At 36.8% G+C, this 20,698-nt stretch overlaps 1 protein-coding gene and 1 long non-coding RNA gene across 9 annotated transcripts in view; one reads left to right on the forward strand and one right to left on the reverse strand.

Moving 5' to 3' along the window:
• sdk1a (sidekick cell adhesion molecule 1a) overlaps nt 1-20,698 on the reverse strand; it is a 534,279-nt gene that overhangs the window by 288,896 nt on the left and 224,685 nt on the right. The window lies entirely within an intron of this gene.
• On the forward strand, nt 12,632-15,606 carry LOC141381358 (uncharacterized). Its single transcript, XR_012401361.1, has 2 exons — nt 12,632-14,001; nt 14,044-15,606. It is a non-coding gene; the product is annotated as an uncharacterized lncRNA (long non-coding RNA).

A 20,698-nucleotide genomic window follows, 5' to 3' on the forward strand; every position in this document is an offset into this window, starting at 1 on the left:
TAATTATAACAGTAGTGCCCTTTGAAAACATTTATGCCATTTTGAATACAGTCGTGGCTTATGACGAATAAGTGACCTATTTTTTAAAAGTGGAATTTAGACTATGTTAAGTCTCCAAAGCTTGTGAGAACAATATATATATATATATATATATATATATATATATATATATATATATATATATATATATATATATATATATATATATATATATATAGCGGACATTTACAGTACATGGGTACAACGTGACAAAGAAAAGTGATGTTTTGCACAGTTAGCCATCATTTGTTAAATAAGTCAGAATGGCAATAAAACACCTGCAAATTCTCCATACTGCTCTTTTTGTTTGCATAACACTTTGAATTTTGCTCATTATACATGTAGTTTAAAAATATTTACATTTTAGATTCGTAGACATTATTTTTGACATATTATCCAAAAATTTTAACCACTGGCCCAATTAGACAGGTTAAAAAAATCCTAAGCGTTGAACCCTGTTAAGCATGCCATAAAATAAGTAATTTAAGGGATGCATTCCTGGTAGGTGATCTGAATTATGCTCAAGCATATTCGACCAGTTGTTTGTTTGACTGGCCTTAGCCCACTTGGAAGAGGTGGGCCAGAGCATAGTTTGGTTTGCCTCGAGAGCTGAATGCATGTAGTGTGACCGCAGCCAATCACAGAAATGAAGATGTTTCACCTCACAAATGAACAAGAGATATAATTGGTTATTAAAGCTGCAAAATCCATGCTGAACTCCAGCTGTCATCCTGCAAACCTTCTGACACGTGCAGCAAGACTGCTTATAAATTTTAGTGTTGAGCACTGGATCTGTGCAGGAAAATATTGTGAGAGTGCCACATGCCAGTTTCTCAAACAACTACAAATAATAAACCAGAATGTAAATGAAGCAATGTACTTCACTGTGCTGAGTGAGAGTGCTTTTCTTTTCTACATAATAATGAGAAGCATGGAATGTAAAGTAGAATGTGACTGCTGGTCAGCGGGAAAGTGTAGACCACTATGACTAGAGTGAGTACACCATAAATATTCAATATATATTGAAATAATAAAGTTATTTACATTTCACAACATTATTGTCTACCTGACAAAAGTCTTGTCGTCAATCCCAAATGTGTGAGCAACAAATAATACTAGTTGTGACTTCTAGTTGACCATTTGGAAAAGTGGCAAAAGGTAGATTTTTCTGACAAATTATCTGTTGAACTGCATCCCAATCATCACAAATACTGCAGAAGACCTATTGGAACCTGCATAGACCAAAGAATCTCACAGAAATGAGTCAAGTTTGTTGAAGGAAAAATCATGGTTTAGGGTTACATTCTGGCAACATCAAAAGCCTGAGGTATCAAGACTTTTGATTCAAAGCACAAGGACTCATACTACAGCCTCCAAATCAATGTTCCTAAAAGTGAAAGAAGGTCAAGGTGCTCCAGGATTGGTCAGCCCAGACACCAGATATGAACAATATAGAGCATGTCTGGGGTAGGATGAAGGAGGAGGCATTGAAGATAAATCCAAAGAGCATTGATGAACTCTGGGAGTCCAGCAAGATTACTTTCTTTGCCATTTCAGATGACTTTATTAATAAGTTATTTGAGTCATTGCAGAGATGTATGGATGCAGTCGTCTAAGCTCATGGGAGTGATAAATAATATGAATTCCTTTCTACTGCACCATGACTTTATATTCTATACTGTACATCACTGTACATTATTTCTGTTAACCAGACAAGACTTATGTCTAAGCAAAGTCAGACCTTACTGCCCTAATTAAATCATTAAAAATCAAGGCATGATCATATTTTATTTTGGTAAAATAAGTGTAATCTAGAGGCATTTTACTTTCATATAAGCCACTTCTGACACCAAATGATCAACTAAAAGTCAAGTTATTATACAGTATGCTGTTCCCAAAACTTAGATATGTGACAAAACTTTTGTCAGGTAGTGTACTTTTGTGGACATTTTTGTACACTCGGCAAACTTTTAAAAACATAGAAATTCTACTTGTATATTAGTTATTTTTAAGAAACATTTATATTAAATATTAAAATGCATGTGCATTTAAAAAAATATTTGTGTTATTTTAATAACTTGTACAAATACACATTTGATGAAAACTTAAACCAAATTAGATATTAGGTGAAAACAAAAAAATAATTGTTGTAATTTAAAAATCATCATCATCATAATTTTTATTATTATTATTATTATTATTATTATTATTATTATACAGACAATTATTGTTTAAAACTTGCTACTTGCAAGTTTAATCTTACAATTGCATAACATTTGTAAAAAAAAAAAAAGTGAGAGAGATTTATAATTTACTTATAATTTGCATGGCTTCTTTGAATAAATATTTGTATTCTGATAGTAAAACAACTATTTGTGTCAATTACTCCATGTAAAAACTGAAATGGCAAATCGAACAAGAATGAAATTACCACATGACTGCTCTGTGGAAATAGGCAATTCACCCAGGAATTTCTCCTGAGTGGTGAGAGAGAGAAAAAAACACACTGACATTCCTCATTCACAAGGCAATAAAACCACCAACTAGCACCTATTAATGCTGAAATTGCATCATGTCGACATGTAAAACAATTACCGTCCAAATAGGGCTATAGAGACTCTTTCCTGTTCCAATGCCAACTGCTAGCCTTCGCCTCCTTATGAAAGCAAAGTCATTTTTATATATTTCAGTCCAATCGATTAATCATGAGAATATAATTTCTCTGCATTCTCAGGAATCTGGTCAATTTAACTATTGCTCAATTATGCACCTTAGTGGTGGAATTTTTATTTATTTTTTTGTATGTGTAATCCGACAACCGCTCTGGAAAGCCTCTGAAAAGGCAATTATCTATCATCCGTGATTCAGCTCGATACTGCTCCTGATTAATGGGTAATTGAAGTCAATGATAATTCTTTAGCAAAAATTTAATCACACTTCAGGTCCAACAGAGCTGGCAGTATAAGCAGACACACACATTGCTCTTAAATACATAATACTTTTCTGCTGGTGAGCATTCCAGCCTTTATGCTTTATTCTCTAATAGTGATGTTCCCATTGATCGACCAGCAATCAGCCAATAATCTCTTCTTTATACTCAAGTCGGTGATCTCATGTTTACGATATACTGTAAGACAATGTGTCCCAGCTGTCAAATCAGATATTCAAGCACAAGCATAATTTTAAAATAACAAAAATGCTGATTGGATGGTGAAGTACAGTACAAATTATCTTTATTAGCCGACCACCTACTGTAAATGACCTACCTATGTTAACAGCAGCAGCTCTTCCGACAGATTTTTTTGAGTCTTTTCTGTGTTTTTCCGAGCCACGGTTGCCAGATTTTAGTAGAATAGCACCCCAACTCAGTTTTTGTGCTTTTATGGAAAATCACCCTTAAAAATAATCAATAAACAACATAGAGTAAAAGCAGATATAGCAATATATATTTATATATAAGCAGTGTGGGTCCATATCAATTCTGACCATCAATTTGAAGCCTATACATTTTGTCATGCACTGTGTGTATGTATATATATATTTGTGGTGTAACAGTACTTAGTAGTCATGGTTGCAACATGAAGTAGCATAATGAGCATGTTTTAACAGTTAAAAATCGATGGAAGTGAATGAGACTGGAAGTCTTGAGCCAACAAGGTTCTATTGGCTGTACCCGCTCATATATTTAAGAATAAGAATATTCATTAGAGAAACAACCACAGACTGGCTTATGCGCTCATGAGATGGGGCAGTGTCTATTTTCATAGTTTTTCTATGTAAACATGTTCTAGTCGCACCGTTATCCTCATGTCTCACATATTTTGCAGAATCTTGCACAAATGAGCACATCATTCTTTAAACACCAAGTCAAGTTTAAAGAATTTAAACTTTTACATTGAGTACCTCTCATTCAGGTCAGTTCTAAAGTAGTGGACCAATCAGAAGAACTCAAGAGGCAAGTCAACCATTGCAAGCTTCAGTTTACAATAGCAAGATGGCATGACAACTGTTTTATTTGACAGCAACATGGCAGAGGAGGAGCTTTTTTTGTAGTATTTTTCTACATCCCGAGACTGGCACATCTAAACTGAATGTATCGGCCTGTATCGTGATGTTTTAGGAGGAATATATACACTGTTACACCAATATAAATGACCGACTGGAAGCTTAAACTGCAAGGAGCACATACAAATTGGTCTTAAAAATGATTATCCCCAAAATCGAAGTAAGCTTAAGACTGATTTTTTTATGCGTTGAGTACACGTGGACAATCCAGCACAGCCTTCGCATAGCAGCATACCTCTTGTTTTGGTTGACACCAATTCCTGCCACACACCTTTCAAAGAATGTAACTGCATGTCGTGACAACATATAGTGCAAGCTCTGTGACAGGTCAGCTTGGTAGCATTGGCGAGTGTGGGTGGGGCCAAGAGCCACGGGAGAGGAGCGACCCCCTTGGAGCGAGTGTTAAACAAGTGTTGAGTCCCGTGAAAGAGCTCCAAACAGATACATTTGCTTTGTGTTAACTTTATGGTTAATGCTTTTGTACGTCTGCCGGTTCCCACCTCTAAATGAGTGAGTTTCAGCTACTTGTACATTAATGCAGAGTTCAGACTGTATGATTTTCAAAGCAGTTGCACCACAGATGGTTTTACACTGCATGACTATCTGGGGTATAGCATTTCATCACTGCTGTGTTCTCACTGCAAGATGGATCACGACAGTAGGTTTCACACTGCATGACTTTACAACAGGATGAATCATCAACAAATTTGTCTTAGTCCACAAACTACATCTCACAACCGAACACAAGGGAGTAGTGACACGGAAACAACACAAGGTCACATAGTATATATTTTGCTAGTAACTACATATTGAGAAAGAAGCCTTTAATGGGTACTTATTATGCTCACCTGGCTTTTGAAGAACAATTTTCAATTGTTCAGATGACACATTCAAATAGACACTGGTGATTTTGCCAAATTTCAACTAGTTTTTCCTCCATTCCTTGGGTCCAAATAGAACAAAAAAAAGCTTTTTAAACTTCTCTCCCAACTTTTCGCCGGTCTGATTTGTCAATGTTGTTTTTAATCAGAACACATTTCACATGGCATGATTTTGAATTGCCGACAGGTTTAAATATTTAGCATGCCAAATATCTCACGCGGTGTCAAGTCGGTGACTTATTGGCAAGTTGCGTCTTTAATCATTCACACTGTGTGATTGTTACTCACGTGAACGAGCACTGATTTGCCAGTGATTTCAGGCTTTTGACGGCTATTTCTCAAAACCTGTCGGCAAATCAAAATCAGGGCTAAAATCATGCATTCTGAACTCGGCATAAGGCACAGACATTTAAAAAACAGATGTTGAATTACAGAAATCCCCTAAATTTAAATTTCTGATAACTTTCTGTTATTTACTGTCTGTTATTCTATGGCAAATGTCTGCAATTTAACGGCTGTTACTTTAAGTTTTTTTTTGGCACCCCAGCTGAAAATAAGTTTTTTTTTTTTTGTTTTTTTTTTAATAGTGTAGCATTTCCAGTGTAAACAAAACACTTCAGAAGAAACTCAAGACAGAGGAACACAGAAACCCCACTGGCATCTAGAGTTTCGGAAGTGTTATTGCAGAGCAACAAAAACAGAAGGCAGAAGTATAAATGCACAGCTACATGCAAGGTATGCGTCGTGGGTTACGATGATCACTCAATGCAAAAGTATAATTTAGTCTTTAGAATCAATCAGGCTTCCTATCAGGCAGTTAATATGTATGAAATCTGAAAGGGCTGTTCATTCACATTATCATTATATTTTCCTCACGTGCTGTTTGTGTCTCTTTGCTCGAGTTTACTGAAAGCAGCACAGCAGTAGCATCTCTCCGGTGTGCTGGGTTTCACTGTAGTGTCTGCAGGATGAGTGCTATATGTGCTCAGTCTGAATTGTGTCCTCTTCCTCAGGCTGCATTATTTCACCGTCAGAGGTGTGAAAGCAGAGGCGAGGGCACGCGGCTCCTCTGAGCTCAGACTGCTTTCATGGTTGATTGTCACTCAGCAGCATCCAGCCGCCACTGTGACTGAGACCGCATGCAACTTCAGCAGGCACCACAGGCCTGAGAGATGCTTTAATCAAAAACTACTTTCGAATGGCCTCTCACAGTGTTCCTATAGGTGCCATTGAGTAGGGGAGGGGGAAAAAAACTGTTGTGGAATCTCAATTTTAGTTTTTTCTCTTTCAGGGATTTGAGCAAAAGACGATCAATGAAGGAAGGTGTGTAAGCAGTAGAAAAGGCTGTTGTTAACCTCACATACAGTAAATGCTATTTATTGTATACTGTAGCAGATCTGTAATTGTGCAACCCTGGGTTGTTAAAGTCTGGCTTGTTAAATCATAATAATAAAGAGGGTTGCAAAGTTAGCCAATGTTAAGATTTACCATATAATGTAATAAATTTACTAAAAAAAAAATAATAATAAATAACAATACAAAAAATTGCAGTATACTGTACAAAGAAAACTGTAATATAAAACTATATATGAGGTATGCTATTTGATTAATACACAGGTAATATTAAAATAGGTCAAATATATATAAATAAACTGTTGATAAATAATACTGTGGGCCCTATCATAAACCTAGAGCAAGCAAGACTTGTTTGGTGCTATTTTTTTGCTATTTTCAGACAAGCGCAACTCTAATTTTCACATTTTGCACCATGCTGTTTAAATAGCAAATCTATTTGCTCCACTTTGTGGACTCATGGGTGTGTTGGTCTAAAAAGGAGGTGTGTTAAAGCCCATAGTTGGTCCATTGCTATTTTTAAGGAACTATAATACGCCATTGACCAACTAAAAGCTGGTCTAAAAGTCCAGCGCAGAGTGCGTTATATATGCGCTTATGCGGGTCCAAACGTTTACACATTGCTTAATACACACAGGATGTACAGCAATAAACAAATCTTTGCATATGAAAAAATAAAGTATTAAACAAAAAAGTAAACAAAGTATTATTTTCCACATAAATACAAAAACCACTACGTCGATGCCTCTTTTTTCAGTTTATTCATGACAATTTGCATCTGTATAATGTTATTATTAGTAGTAATATTTATTAAATGCATATTTATATTTGTTAAAATAAAAACAAGTTCAGATTTGTCCATTTGTTGGGTTTTGGAGACGTCTGCGCCACTATGGGGCATAAGAATAGGTGTGTTTGGATATCACTCAGTTTTTTGACCACACTTTGTTATTATTGTTCATGCATTAGTATGCTGGAAATTTAATTTAGAAATCAATTTGGAACAAATCTTTGTGCTTAACAAATGAAATTAAATAAGTAGGCTAATGGATGTCTTTGCACCTTAACCATTAAAATAGAGCCCTGTGTGTTAATCATAAAACAGATGTATGACATACTAACATGTTCATTGCTGGATGAGTAATAAAGTGTCTGAGTAAAGACAGAACCGAATGGATATATGAATGAATGAATGAATGAATGACAAAAAGAATATCAAATAATAATTCATGACAATACTTGTTAACGTGATAATCCTCTATGCATTGTGATCTTATTTACTTGCCAATATTTACTTGCCAAGTTTTAGTCTCCAATAGCAATTATTTTAAATTACTTTACAGCCTACAACAGCAAAAGAATTAAATCCCACAAAGACACTGACTATGTAAACACATATAATAAAATAGGACAAAAATAACCACTTTGCGTTTTTGCACACACACACACACACACACACACACACACACACACACACACACACACACACACACACACACACACACACACACAAACACACACACACACACACACAAACACACACACACACACACACACACACACACACACACACACACACACACACACACACACACACACACACACACACACAAACACACACACACACACATGCATGGAAAAAAAAACTAATCAACTTCTCATTATCACATTATTTTGATGATCTATTTTGTTGACTATAAGTTAAAATGCAACCAAATGCCATTTCAATGTTCATTAGAGTACGAGTCCATCAACAGACATTCTCCTGACTACAAGAGATTTTGCAAGTACATGCCAACTTAACCCTTAACCCTAACCCTTACCTTTAAATCCACTTTTACTTTAATGTAAATTAGTTGGCGTGTAGTGGCTATGTACTTTTAGTCTATGAAATATGTAAAAGGGAACACCAAAATAAATCAGACAAAGCATCTGAGCCATGAACTTAGGTACAGTAAATGTAGTATAAGAGGTATAATTGATTTTGGGAGGTATAGAGGTATAATTGATTGAAGGGCTGTTCCTTAAGAACATAACAAAGGATTTGTGACTGTAAATCTTAAAGAGCCCATATTATGGGTTTTTGAAAATTCCCCTCCATGTAGTGTGTAACACAGCTCTAAGTGAAGTAAAGTATCCAGCTAAGGCTTAAATCTGTAAGAATACAGTGTTTAAAACGGTTGATTCATATATAAAAGAGTCGACTCATAGTGCTTCAAACGAGTCGCCTTGATACCGACTCATTAGGTGTTTCGCCATGACGTACGAACGAAACCAAGTTATTCACGTGCACGCGCAAACCCAGGAGATTTCAAACCTGAGGCCCCGCCCTCTGACGCAGAAACCCAGACACACACACACACACACCCACAAACACACACACAAACATGCCGGTCGATTGAAGTCACACTGCAGATGGATATATTGAGTCTCTACCCAAAGATGAAACATCAGCATTATAACCAAGCAGTTGGAAACTTCTGGAAGCTACATGCTACAAAGAATACTTTATCTGAGTTTGTTAAAGGAAGGATCAGTAAAGAGTAACTGATGGACGTCAGGATGGGTTTCTTCCATTTCTCAAGTGTAAGTACGTGCGGTTAAAGTTGTTGCCTCGTTGACTCTAGCTTGCAAATGTATTTAGTTGTGATTTGTTACTTGTAACCGCGTGTACTGTATCAGGTTAACTGGATATTTTATCTTATCGCGTGCAAAGTCACGTTAAAAACGCGACGCGTGCTGTTTGTTTATGGAGCTCGGAAATTTATTCCCGCGCCGCAGAAATCTGGCGCGGGGACAGCCGCGGGAATAAATTTCCGAATAAATCGCGGGAGCAGAACTCTAGCACGGAGCTCCATAAACAAACAGCACGCGTCGCGTTTTTAACGTGACTTTGCACGCGATAAGATAAAATATATAATAATAAATTTCCGAATTAATCGCGGGAGCGGTCGGTAACGGGTTTAATTTGGGACGGGAGCGGGCTGTCTAGCAATATCACGGATATTGCTATGCGAATTAGAAAGAGAGAGTCTGCGTGGTGCTTGTGTGTGTGTTAGTGCGCACGCGCGCGTATGAGAGAGAGAGAGAGAGAGCGAACGAACGAACGAGCTTTGTGCTGTGTGTGTGTGTGTGTGTTTATACTGACAGCTTGGCTGTCTGGACTGTATACTGGGTGATTTTTTGGCGGCGGGCAGAAAACGGAGCGGGTTCTCAGGCTAAAACCTGGCGGGTGCGGGCGGAAGCGGGAGCGTTGTCATCCGGAGGTGTGTGTGTGTTTTTGTGTGTGTGTGGTATGGCGAGTACACGACTGTCTCCTTCGTTCGGTTATCCGTGGCACTATCCACTCGCCATAGTGTGGCAGCTAAACTCCACGTCTACACTATCGAGCGTGTATGAACTGTGATTACTTTTTAAATTGCTGATTAGCTATTGGCCATTTCCCTCTCTGACTGAAGGCAGTCGACCAATCGCGACAGACTGTCATCGGTCCAATCAGAGCAGATTAGCTTCGCGCTAAGGAGGGGTTTGGGAACAAATGAATCACTGGACGATTCATACAGGAGTCGCTGGGATAATTAGGTAAAAATAAATGCAGATTATAAGACCATGAAAGTGTTTTTTGACCTTGCATGCATATTAGACTGTTGTTGGAGACCCTTACAACCAGGATATGACCCTATTTCATGTATAATATGGGCTCTTTAAAAAAGGCAATGGGGCAGTGATGTTTTCCCTGCTCATGGATAGTATTCTGACTTAGTCTCTGCTTTAGCAGTGACAACAGACTGATTTATTTAAGAGTGAAGGAGGGAGTGGATGAAGACAAATGGGGCCAAAGGTCTTGGGCGAGAACAGGCTCACCCCACAGATACCCCAATTGACTGATGACGGCTCTCAATAATTAACTTCATAAAGGGGCCCTACTAGCCAGCAGGTGTATTAAAACCAAGACACATAAATGGCCTCTATCCAATTAGCCAAGCCTACGTCATTTTTCATCTGACTCTTCAGAGCCAAAGCATATTGATTTAAGATGGACACCAGAATATGAGCAAAGGGCAGCGTCTCAAACAATCCTTTGAGTGGCGGGACAAAGACGTTTTTCTCAATCGTGTCATCTCCTCCTGATTACATTCGTCTAATGCACCATTTACTACCTGTGGAGAGGAGTGCGAAAACGATGACAAACAGCCAGATAAAGGCGAGTGAAAAAACATGACTTGAAATAATAACAGCAAATTACAAACACATTACTGGCACAATTCAGCTCAGAACAAATCTGATATTTCATTCTTTTCAGGTGAGCATTCCTGGAACTGAAGACTCCAAAAAGCTTGAAAATGGTCTTGACAGTTTCTGAGTTTTGCTAAAGCCCCTTTTAAGCAAATCGGTCCACTCAGCAGCTCTTTGTAATGCTATTTTCTAGCCAGGCTACTATTTACCTGGATGGAAAAAAAGCTAGACATTTCTAGCCAAACTCACATTATAAAATCAAACCACTTATGATATCTAACAAATTCTATCATCATTGTAAATATAATAACAATAATAATATTATGGTGTTTTTGAAGGCAACTAGATGGATGGATGGACAAAAATGATGATGGATTGATGGATGAATGGATTTAAATGATGGATGGATGGATGGATGGATGGAAAGATAGATAGATAGATAGATAGATAGATAGATAGATAGATAGATAGATAGATAGATAGATAGATAGATAGATAGATAGATAGATAGATAGATAGATAGATAGATAGATAGATAGATACGAATATAAATGATGGATGGATTAATGATGGATGGACAAATGATGGATGGATGGATAGATAGATAGATAGATAGATAGATAGATAGATAGATAGATAGATAGATAGATAGATAGATAGATAGATAGATAGATAGATAGATAGATAGATAGATAGATACGAATATAAATGATGGATGGATTAATGATGGATGGACAAATGATGGATGGATGGATGGATGGATGGATGGATATATGGATTAATTCAAAGATGGATGGATGACGGATGAACATAAATGATGGATGGATCGATAGATGGACGGACATAAATGATGGATGGATGGATGGATGGATGGATGGATGGATGGATAAGTGGATCCATGGATGGATGGATGGGCATAAATGTTAGCTGGATGGAAATAATTGATGGATGGAAGGAAATAATGGATGGATGGATTGATTAATAGATGGATGGACGTAAACGATGGATGAATGGATGGATGGATGGACAAAAATGATGGATGGACAGATGGATGAACATAAATGATGGATGGATGGAAATAATTGATGCATAGAAGGAAATAATGGATGGATGGATGGATGGATGGATGGATGGATGGATATATACGGATATAAATGATGGAGGGATTAATGATGGATGGACATAAATAATGGATGGATGGATGGATGGATGGATGGATGGATGGATGGATGGGTTGATTTATAGATGATGAATAAATGGATGGACATAAATGATGGATGGATGGATGAATGGATGGATGGATTGATTGAAAGATGGATGGATTATGGATGAACATAAATGATGGATGGATTGATAGATGGACGGACATAAATGATGGATGGATGGATGGATGGATAAGTGGATCCATGGATGGATGGATAGGCATAAATGTAAGCTGGATGGAAATAATTGATGGATGGATGGAAATAATTGATGGATGGATGGACGGATGGATTGATTAATAGATGGATGGACATAAATGATGGATGGATGGATGGAAATAATTGATGGATGGAAGGAAATAATTGATGGAAGGATGGATGGATGGACGGATGGATTGATTAATAGATGGATGGACATAAATGATGGATGGAAGGAAATAATCGATAGATGGATAATGAATGGATTGATTAATTGATTGATTGATTGATTGATTGATTGGTGGATAGATAGACATGAATGATGATGGATGTTAGGGAGAATGGATGAATAAATAGCCCTTTAAAAACAATAATTTTTTTAGTCCAAAATCACAATTACAAAAAGTTTGAGTCAAGTGTAATTTGGTGCACACAGTCTGCCAAAACATCCAGGAGTCTGAGGGCTGCTAAGTCCCCTGAAAAAAGAGCTCCACATATGGTGGAGTAGAAACAGCACATGGCTGCTATCACTGTCAGCACACAAACACCCCAGCCCTGCTGCTCGTACAGAGGAAAGCAATCGGCATCCTGTGAGCACTTCCTTTATTGTGGGCTTTCTTGCTGCTGGTGCTCAGGACAGAATGAGTCTGGTGTGGGAGCCGTTTTATCTGCTGAGCGCGATGGGAGTCTGAATAGCTGGTAATGGGTGGAAACATCAAAGATCTCAAATAATGAATGATGAAAAATTCAGCGAGGTAGAGGAGGATGCAAGGACAAAGCGATGAGAGGTAGACACAATATCTTATTTCCAACCTGCTACTTTCATCTGCGCCGGGAACAGAAAGCACTTCTCACCAATGGGGTAATTATCGCCATCATGAAAGTTTCATGCTGTCTAAAGGGGAAGCCAGTGTGGAACAATAAGAGTGACTTTCAAAGGCCTGTGCGTCGCTGTCCTCCCCTGTGTTGGCATTCACCTCTGGACCTCTCTGCTTTAACAACTTTCTGCCTTTGTGTGGCTCAAGGAAAACAAAAGATGACCAAAAAATGACAAAAAAGGAGATGGAGAAGGAGATGCTGTAACCACACAGAAGAGATGGAGTGGAAAAAAATAACTGGATTGTGGCACAGTTATCTGTAGCGTGCGGCTGCGATATGAATCACACAGAGAAGCGTCTCCGTCCATGTGGCCGCTTATTTCATGCAGCATTAACAGACTAAAGAAACATTTCTGAGGAAACCAAAACTAGAAAACACAGAGCTCAGAGCTGAAATACCGCACAACGACATCTGATGAAGTTACTAAAATTCTTTTTACTTTAGGGAATGTTGGATTAATATATTGAATACACAGCTCCACAATTCATAACGCTGATTGCGAGAAAACAAAGATCTGCAGGGCAGAGGAAACGAGCGTTTGCAATGAAGCCGTGCTGGAATAAATATGAGCGCCTTAAGCTGCTTTCAATGAGTGTTGCCTCTGCTTTCCACATCTCAATGAGATGCATTTTCACACCGCCATTCAAAACGGACAGCTTGAGAATGAATGAGAAGTTGCAGCGACCACAAACGTGAACATGCAGAAATGTGATTACACTAGATATAAAATACCAAATCAGGTGGCATTTATTTTAAAAAGTAAGGTGGCACAATAACACATTTGTTACGAAAAGAATAATAACAAATAATAACAAGTCTGACAATATAAATTACTCAAGTTCAGTCATTCATACATTCCTTATCTTTGGGCTTTTTTTATCAGGGGTCGCCACAGCTGAATTAACCGCCAATTTATCCAGCATATTTTGTATGCAGCTTTGTATGCCCCTCCAGCCACTACCCAGTATTGGGAAATACCCATACACTCTCACATTCACACACGGGCTCATAAACTTTGGCCAGTTTAGTTTATTTAATTCACCAATACCGCATGTCTTTGGACTGTGGGAGGAAACCCAAGCTAACACGGGGAGAACATACAAACTCCACACTGAAACGACTGAAATGACAACTGTTTAATTTTCAAAGTGTGAGAGTGGCAAATGTTTGTCATGAGTCTAATGTAAAAGTTCAAAAATCTGTGTTCACACTAGCCAAATGAATCAAACTCTGACGTCAAATGGCTCGGTGTGGGTATTAATAGTGCTGGTGTGACAACATCTGTAGTCTCACACAATCATTTCAGATCCTGAGGTTTCTGCTATTAAGATGATGAGATGAATCAGGTGTGTTTGACTAAGGAGACAGCAAAACATGCAGTGTTGGGGGCTACAAGTCTATCTAAGGTTTGTATGTCTTCAGTTGGTCTGTTACACAGAACTTCTGTACACATCTAAACACAGAACCTATTTGCCTATATTTCATTTCTGCTCTCTTCCCACATTTGAATACATATGAATGAAGGTGAATACATATTAGTGTGACCTCCACCTTGAGTGATACATTTCCATTGATTATGTGATATTTGACAGAGACTGAGCACTCTCACTCACTCAGAAATATTTTTTCATAGTTGCACTCAGTAGTGAATTGCACTGTAGAGACATAGAAAGGCGTAATACTTTTCAGAAATTCATTTTCCTGTTTGCCCAGGTTTGAAAAAAACAAAAGGTGATGCAGTGCTCCACAATGTCACTTTTAAAACTTGTGTCCAATCACACTGAAGGAGCACGGAAAATAACGCTCCAATTGTCATGTCAATACAACATGCACATCGATATCAAAATAAAAATGTTGCAGAAATTAAGATTTCTTCATTGTGTTGACATTTTTAGTCAAAAACAAATTATCCCCAAAATCAGTTTGGCAGTAACAGTGTGACAAATATTCTGCATCACTGAAAAACAAACTATATCAGAAGTGCTCTCAACACCCACAGCCATTAGTTTTGAGAAGAGCTGGCTAAAACTGCTTTGGTTGACACATGGACTAATGTCTGAGAGTATTCTTACTTTAGTTTAGCCAGATCCTTGCCATTGTTGCCTTTAGCTTGGTTAATTGGCGACTGTAAGTCACTATACTTTCAGAAAATTTGTTAATATGACCAAAAAAAACAAAAACACCATTAGATAAGAACAGACACTAATGTCTACTGAGAGCGGAATCACATCTTGCAACAAAGTAGTTATAGGAAGCTAAAGGTTTTTTTTTTTATTTGATAAAGATTTTTCTGGTTGCATTAGAACCATCACTAGGCACTCTAAAGTGATGACTGCTGGGTTTTTGTTGTGCATTATTTAGAATTTAGACATAGAATTTAGACAAATTATGCAACTTAAAGTGAAAAAGGAGGGCTTAGAAACATTTCCTATGACATTTTATAAAGCTATTTATTTATTTATCTTTTAACACTTTAAAATACTGTGGCTGTTTTTCATATGGCGTGCATTCAAACTTATCCTACTCTGAAATAAGAGCTAATGTAGTTCCCAGTTCCACAGCAGCATCTTTATAGGAAACATGAAAATATTCTTCAGGTGTAAAAAAACTCTACTGAACCAAAGTGACAGCTTAACAAAAACTATACATTTAATAACTGGTCATTACTAATTACTTATCTGTGCTTCAAACTTTGATGAAACTTACAAGGTTGTTGAATTAAAAAAAAAAAAAAAAAAAAAAAAAAAAAAAAAAATATATATATATATATATATATATATATATATATATATATATATATATATATATATATATTTATTTATTTAACTAACTTAAGTGTAATTGTATTGTTTAAAATTGTTATTTTTACTTCTTTTTTTAAATTATATTATATATGTAATTGTATTTACTGTAAATTGTTTTTAAAATCCTACTTCTTGTATCAATATTATCTGTTTTGCACCAAGGATCTGTACATGTGGTTGAATTGACAATAAAGCTGACTTTGACTGAATTGATCTGAACGATGTTTTTTCATTATCTGTATTTCTACATTTTGTATCTGTATCAACTGTATATACATATTAATTTTTATTCAATTTATGTTGCCATTCTTTACAAATACAAATTTTTTCATACTTTTACAAGCCATCAAGGACTGCAGTGGTTGAAATTTGGGCTACATGATTTTGATTGATCAAAAATAAATAAATAAATAGGGGTTGACATGATGGCTGAGTGGTTAGCATTGTTGCCTCACAGCCAGAAGGTTGCTGGTTCGAGTCCTGGCTGGGTCAGTTAGCATTTCTGTGTGGAGTTTGCATGTTCTCCCCATGTTTGCGTGGTTTTCCTATGGGTGCTCCAATTTCCCCCCAGTCCAAAGACATGTACAACAGGTGAATTGAATAAACAAAATTGACCGTAGAGTACGTGTGGGAATCAGTGTTTGTGGATGTTTCCCAGAACTGGGTTGCAGCTGGAAGGGCATTAGATGTCTAAAACATATGCTGGATAAGTTGACAGTTTATTCCACTGTGGTAACCTTAGATTATTAAAACGAAGGAATACGAATGAATAAATAAATAAATAAACAAATAAGATGAAACAGCATTTATGACAGAAATAAAGCAAAATGTTCAAAATGTTGTCCATAATCATTACTTTTAATATTATTGTAAAAATCTTGCTAATTTTGGTAGTTCTTGACTCCAACTGTTTTATATCTGTTGTGGGCTTCCCAACAAAGAACCATTTGACTCCCACCCTCTACTCTCTCTGTTGGGTATTACTGTTTTGCAAACCGGCATCTATCAGTTGTGTCTTCTTACGAGACTCACAAATAGATTCATGTTGCAGCATGTTCATCAATGCTAATATTAAATCAGAGCTGAAGATCCTAGGACATAGATAAACTTTGATCCTACAAGGGCAGTTAATGTAATGACCGTGCCAGTCAAGTGCTTATGAAGTACAGCCCAATTTCACAAAGTCCATCCTGGGGATTTTGCCCAGTAACACATAGTGCCAGTTTAAATGGCTAAGCTGATTGCATTGCTTCAGCCGCTGCCACAGAACAATTAAGGATGTGACATCACATCCAATAGTGCGCTAATGGGCTTGGCTGGATGTATGATTGCTTGATATTACTCTAGCGTCCTCTGAGCTTCTGGGTTCGAGTCTGGATGCTATAGACACCAGCTGGGCCTCGTATAGGGTCAAAGCAGCAGCGATGGTGTCTGGGAAAACCGCCAGGATCCCGAAGGTACAGATTCCCTCAGCTGCATATATGCTGCAGTGAACACCGTCAGCAGTGGCATATTGATTTTATGTATGTGCCCTGCTTTCTATCATCATGCAATATTCTGTCAAAGCACTGGCAGGAGAACACCGGTTCAATTACTGAGCTGGAGTGTGGCCAACAGTCTTAACTACATCTACGGTGACTCCACGTATAGCCACCATCCAACATGGCTTTCAACTCAACGCACAATTTCACTTGAGGACAGCACGGGTTACATGCTCAAAGCAACATATGTTCACAATGAACTGGTATGTGAGTCTTATTGCTTGCTGTTGGTCTTCACTTTTCAGAGAGTCCATTTAAAGCAAGTCAGTTCACTTGGCGGTCATTTACGTAACGCCCCTTTAGCAATTTCCAGACATGCAATTACAATTTCTATCTAGTTCTAAGTATTGGAATCGCTGTAACTGTTTTTTGAAATTGCATTTCAATAATATATTTCAAACCGAGAACAAAATCCAATAACAAAGCTGTTGTAAATCACGTTGAAAGAAGCTGCATTTCGCAGGCTTGTCCAAACTAATGCAAATTTAAGAGTCAATCCACAGCCCATTGACTTTTTAACTGTAAAGCAGACCTTTCATTCCTTTAGCTGCCACTTCAAGTTACCAATTTTTTTATGTACACAAGTCTATGTTTTGTCAATCTAAAAATGTATCTATATGTATATGCAGCTATGGAAAAGGTTAAGAGAACATGTTGAAAAATTCTAGGGTAAGGGTGCCCAAACTTTTTCTTATGCAGAGCCAAAAAGCAAACCTGATTGAGGGTGGTGGGCCGAAGATAAATACACCAAACTGTATTATGTTAAAGTCGCCATGGGTAAATTTCCTTATTTATACAATAATCTAAAAAAATAACTAGAAAACATTGCTATTTATTAACTAATACAGTATTTTTTTAAACATTTTTTAAAGAACCTATTATATTACAACAAAAACAATTCCATTTACAACAGAATGGAGTTCAATGGAGGACCTGTTTTTGCCTTGATTTCCTCAACTATGTTTTCTGCATTGTCTTCTGTTCGTCAAGTGACAGTATTTACATTTTTAGAAAATCAGATTAGTTTATGGATACATTTAATTAAAACATTTACTTTCAGTTTTTCTCTAGCTAAGCAATTAAACAAACAAACAAACAAAACAAAGGTTATGTTAAATTAGAAACAACAATCTCTGTAAAGGCATTTGCCACAATCCTCTCCATTATTCTCTTCTCTGATGGGATGGTGGGCCAAATCATGTGCCAACCATTGGCCTGCGGGCCCTAGTTTGGGAATCTCTGTTCTAGGAGAATCAATTTAGGAATATTTAGGAGTCACTATTCAACAGTGTGACTTATAAACAACAAAAACAAAAATACTGTGTATGTGGGACTCTTATTTTGAAAATGGGAGAGGCAGGAATTTACTCCGCACCCCTCAAAGAAGCATAAGTCCTGTTTGAAATAATATTTTGTTTATTTAATGTGCATATTGCAAAATTAGCAAAAATTAATGTGCCAACAAACACATAAACATTATCAACTTTTTAAAAAGAGTGATCTTAATTCCTGCCTGTGTTTTTATATTAAAATCAAACAACGCAACTACAAATACATCTCTGTCAGTTCATTTTGTTGGATATAATATTTGTAATTTAGCCTATATATTCATTCCCAACACAAAACTCAGAAGCAATAATGGAGAAGCAGACTTATTTGGCAACATATAGCTCACTCGTTACTAATGTAAACCTCTTCTCCACTTCATCTGAAACAATGGACCCTTTTCACAAGACTGTTATAACACATGTAATGGTCATCAGCATCTTAAACCCTTTAAACTTTCCATGTAAAAAATGTATGCACATTTACAGTGCTCAGCATATATGAGTACACTCCTCACAAATATCTGTTTTAAATTTATATTTTTAATAAGAAGCTATACAATATTATATTTGTGCATATACATTATATTAGTCAGTACCGAAGCCATCTGGAGCTTATCTAACAAAATGACTTACGGTAACAGTCCAAAAATGAGTACAGCCAAATTTATGTTATAGAAAAATATTAAATACATATTTTAAAAATATTAAAAAATCTATGGAAGCAAAAAAATGGAAAAGTTTTGTTAAAACTTTGTAGGTTGAAATTTTTTTCAACATTTTGCTTGAATTTAATTGTATATTATTAAATTTCTAAATTATTAAATCTTATTTTGAAGTCTGTTTGGTGACTAACATTTAATTTTAATAAAATATATGGATAAAAATATTTCTATTTATTTAAAATGGGGTGTACTCAATCATGCTGAGCACTGTACATGTATTTATGTATGTATTAAATGACCTGCTTGTGTGATGCCTATGAAATACAAAGTGTATGAGCAGTACGGTAAATTTGATGTTATTCTCTATTTCTGGCTGTTTCATATTTTTTCCCTTTTTCTGAAAGTCTTGATAACGCTATCATGGAGTTTTTCTCTTGTTATTTCAGAAAATAAAAATAAAGTAAAAATTGTTGCACTGTCCCATTCACTGTGCTCTAAGTTTGCCCAACTATGACGACTTCCGCTACTGAGAAAGCCAGAAATGTTAAAAGGGCTCATTGTAAATGCATCTACTATCTACATTCCTACTGTAGATCTTTTTTTTTTGTGAAGAACTCTTCATGGCAGATTAACATGTATTCCGATTTTTTGCCTATATCTGATTTTTTGCCTGTTTGTTTATATGTTCTTTTATTTGTGACCCATATCCGATTCATGTGTTTACACTTGCCGTACAATTCACGACGTCGCATATGTGTAAATGCGGGTTCTATCATCTGCTTCACACTAGCCACAATGGATGAAATTGTCTTGCTTTTAGCTCTGCGAAATATGCAAAGTTCGCTCAACTTTAAAATGATTTAGAGGCGGAGGAGTAGGCTAAGGGCCGCCTATCTGCAAAAGCAGATTTTTTTCTGTAGGACCCTTTAATAATCTTAAACTGACTCATCTCCTCAGAGGGCAAGAAGCCAGGTAACTTCTGCCGTCAACCGTCGACCAATGACCACTTTCCTTCTCCATATTTTCTCTGTTGTTTACCGCATTAGTGTCTCCACACACGCTCTTCCTTCTACGTCATTAAACCGCGGAGAAGTACCACATTGTCGTAAGTTTAATGACGTACAAAATGGAATGCCTCAATATATCCAATCTGCCTGTTTACATGAGTCTCACATTGTCACATATCCGTTTATATTTGAGTTATTTCCACATATGAAGGAGGCCTGAAACCGATATCTGAATGCATGCATTTTTTTTTCATGTTTACATGGTCATAAAACAGATACGATCTGTATCACATACGAGCAAAAACGCAGAATTAGGTCACTTTTAACTGGCAGTGTAAACTGGCCTTTGACAGCTTCTAAAACACAAGTGATTGGACAACACATGGTGATTGGATGTCCTCACGTCTGCACCAATGAGACGGATAATAATTCCAGGCGTAAATGGGATCACACAACCACGTCCACAGATCTGCAACTCACTTTGAGTGCTTTTATTGAAAATA

Source organism: Danio rerio, chromosome 3, assembly GCF_049306965.1.
Source record: "Danio rerio strain Tuebingen ecotype United States chromosome 3, GRCz12tu, whole genome shotgun sequence".
NCBI lineage: Eukaryota > Metazoa > Chordata > Actinopteri > Cypriniformes > Danionidae > Danio > Danio rerio.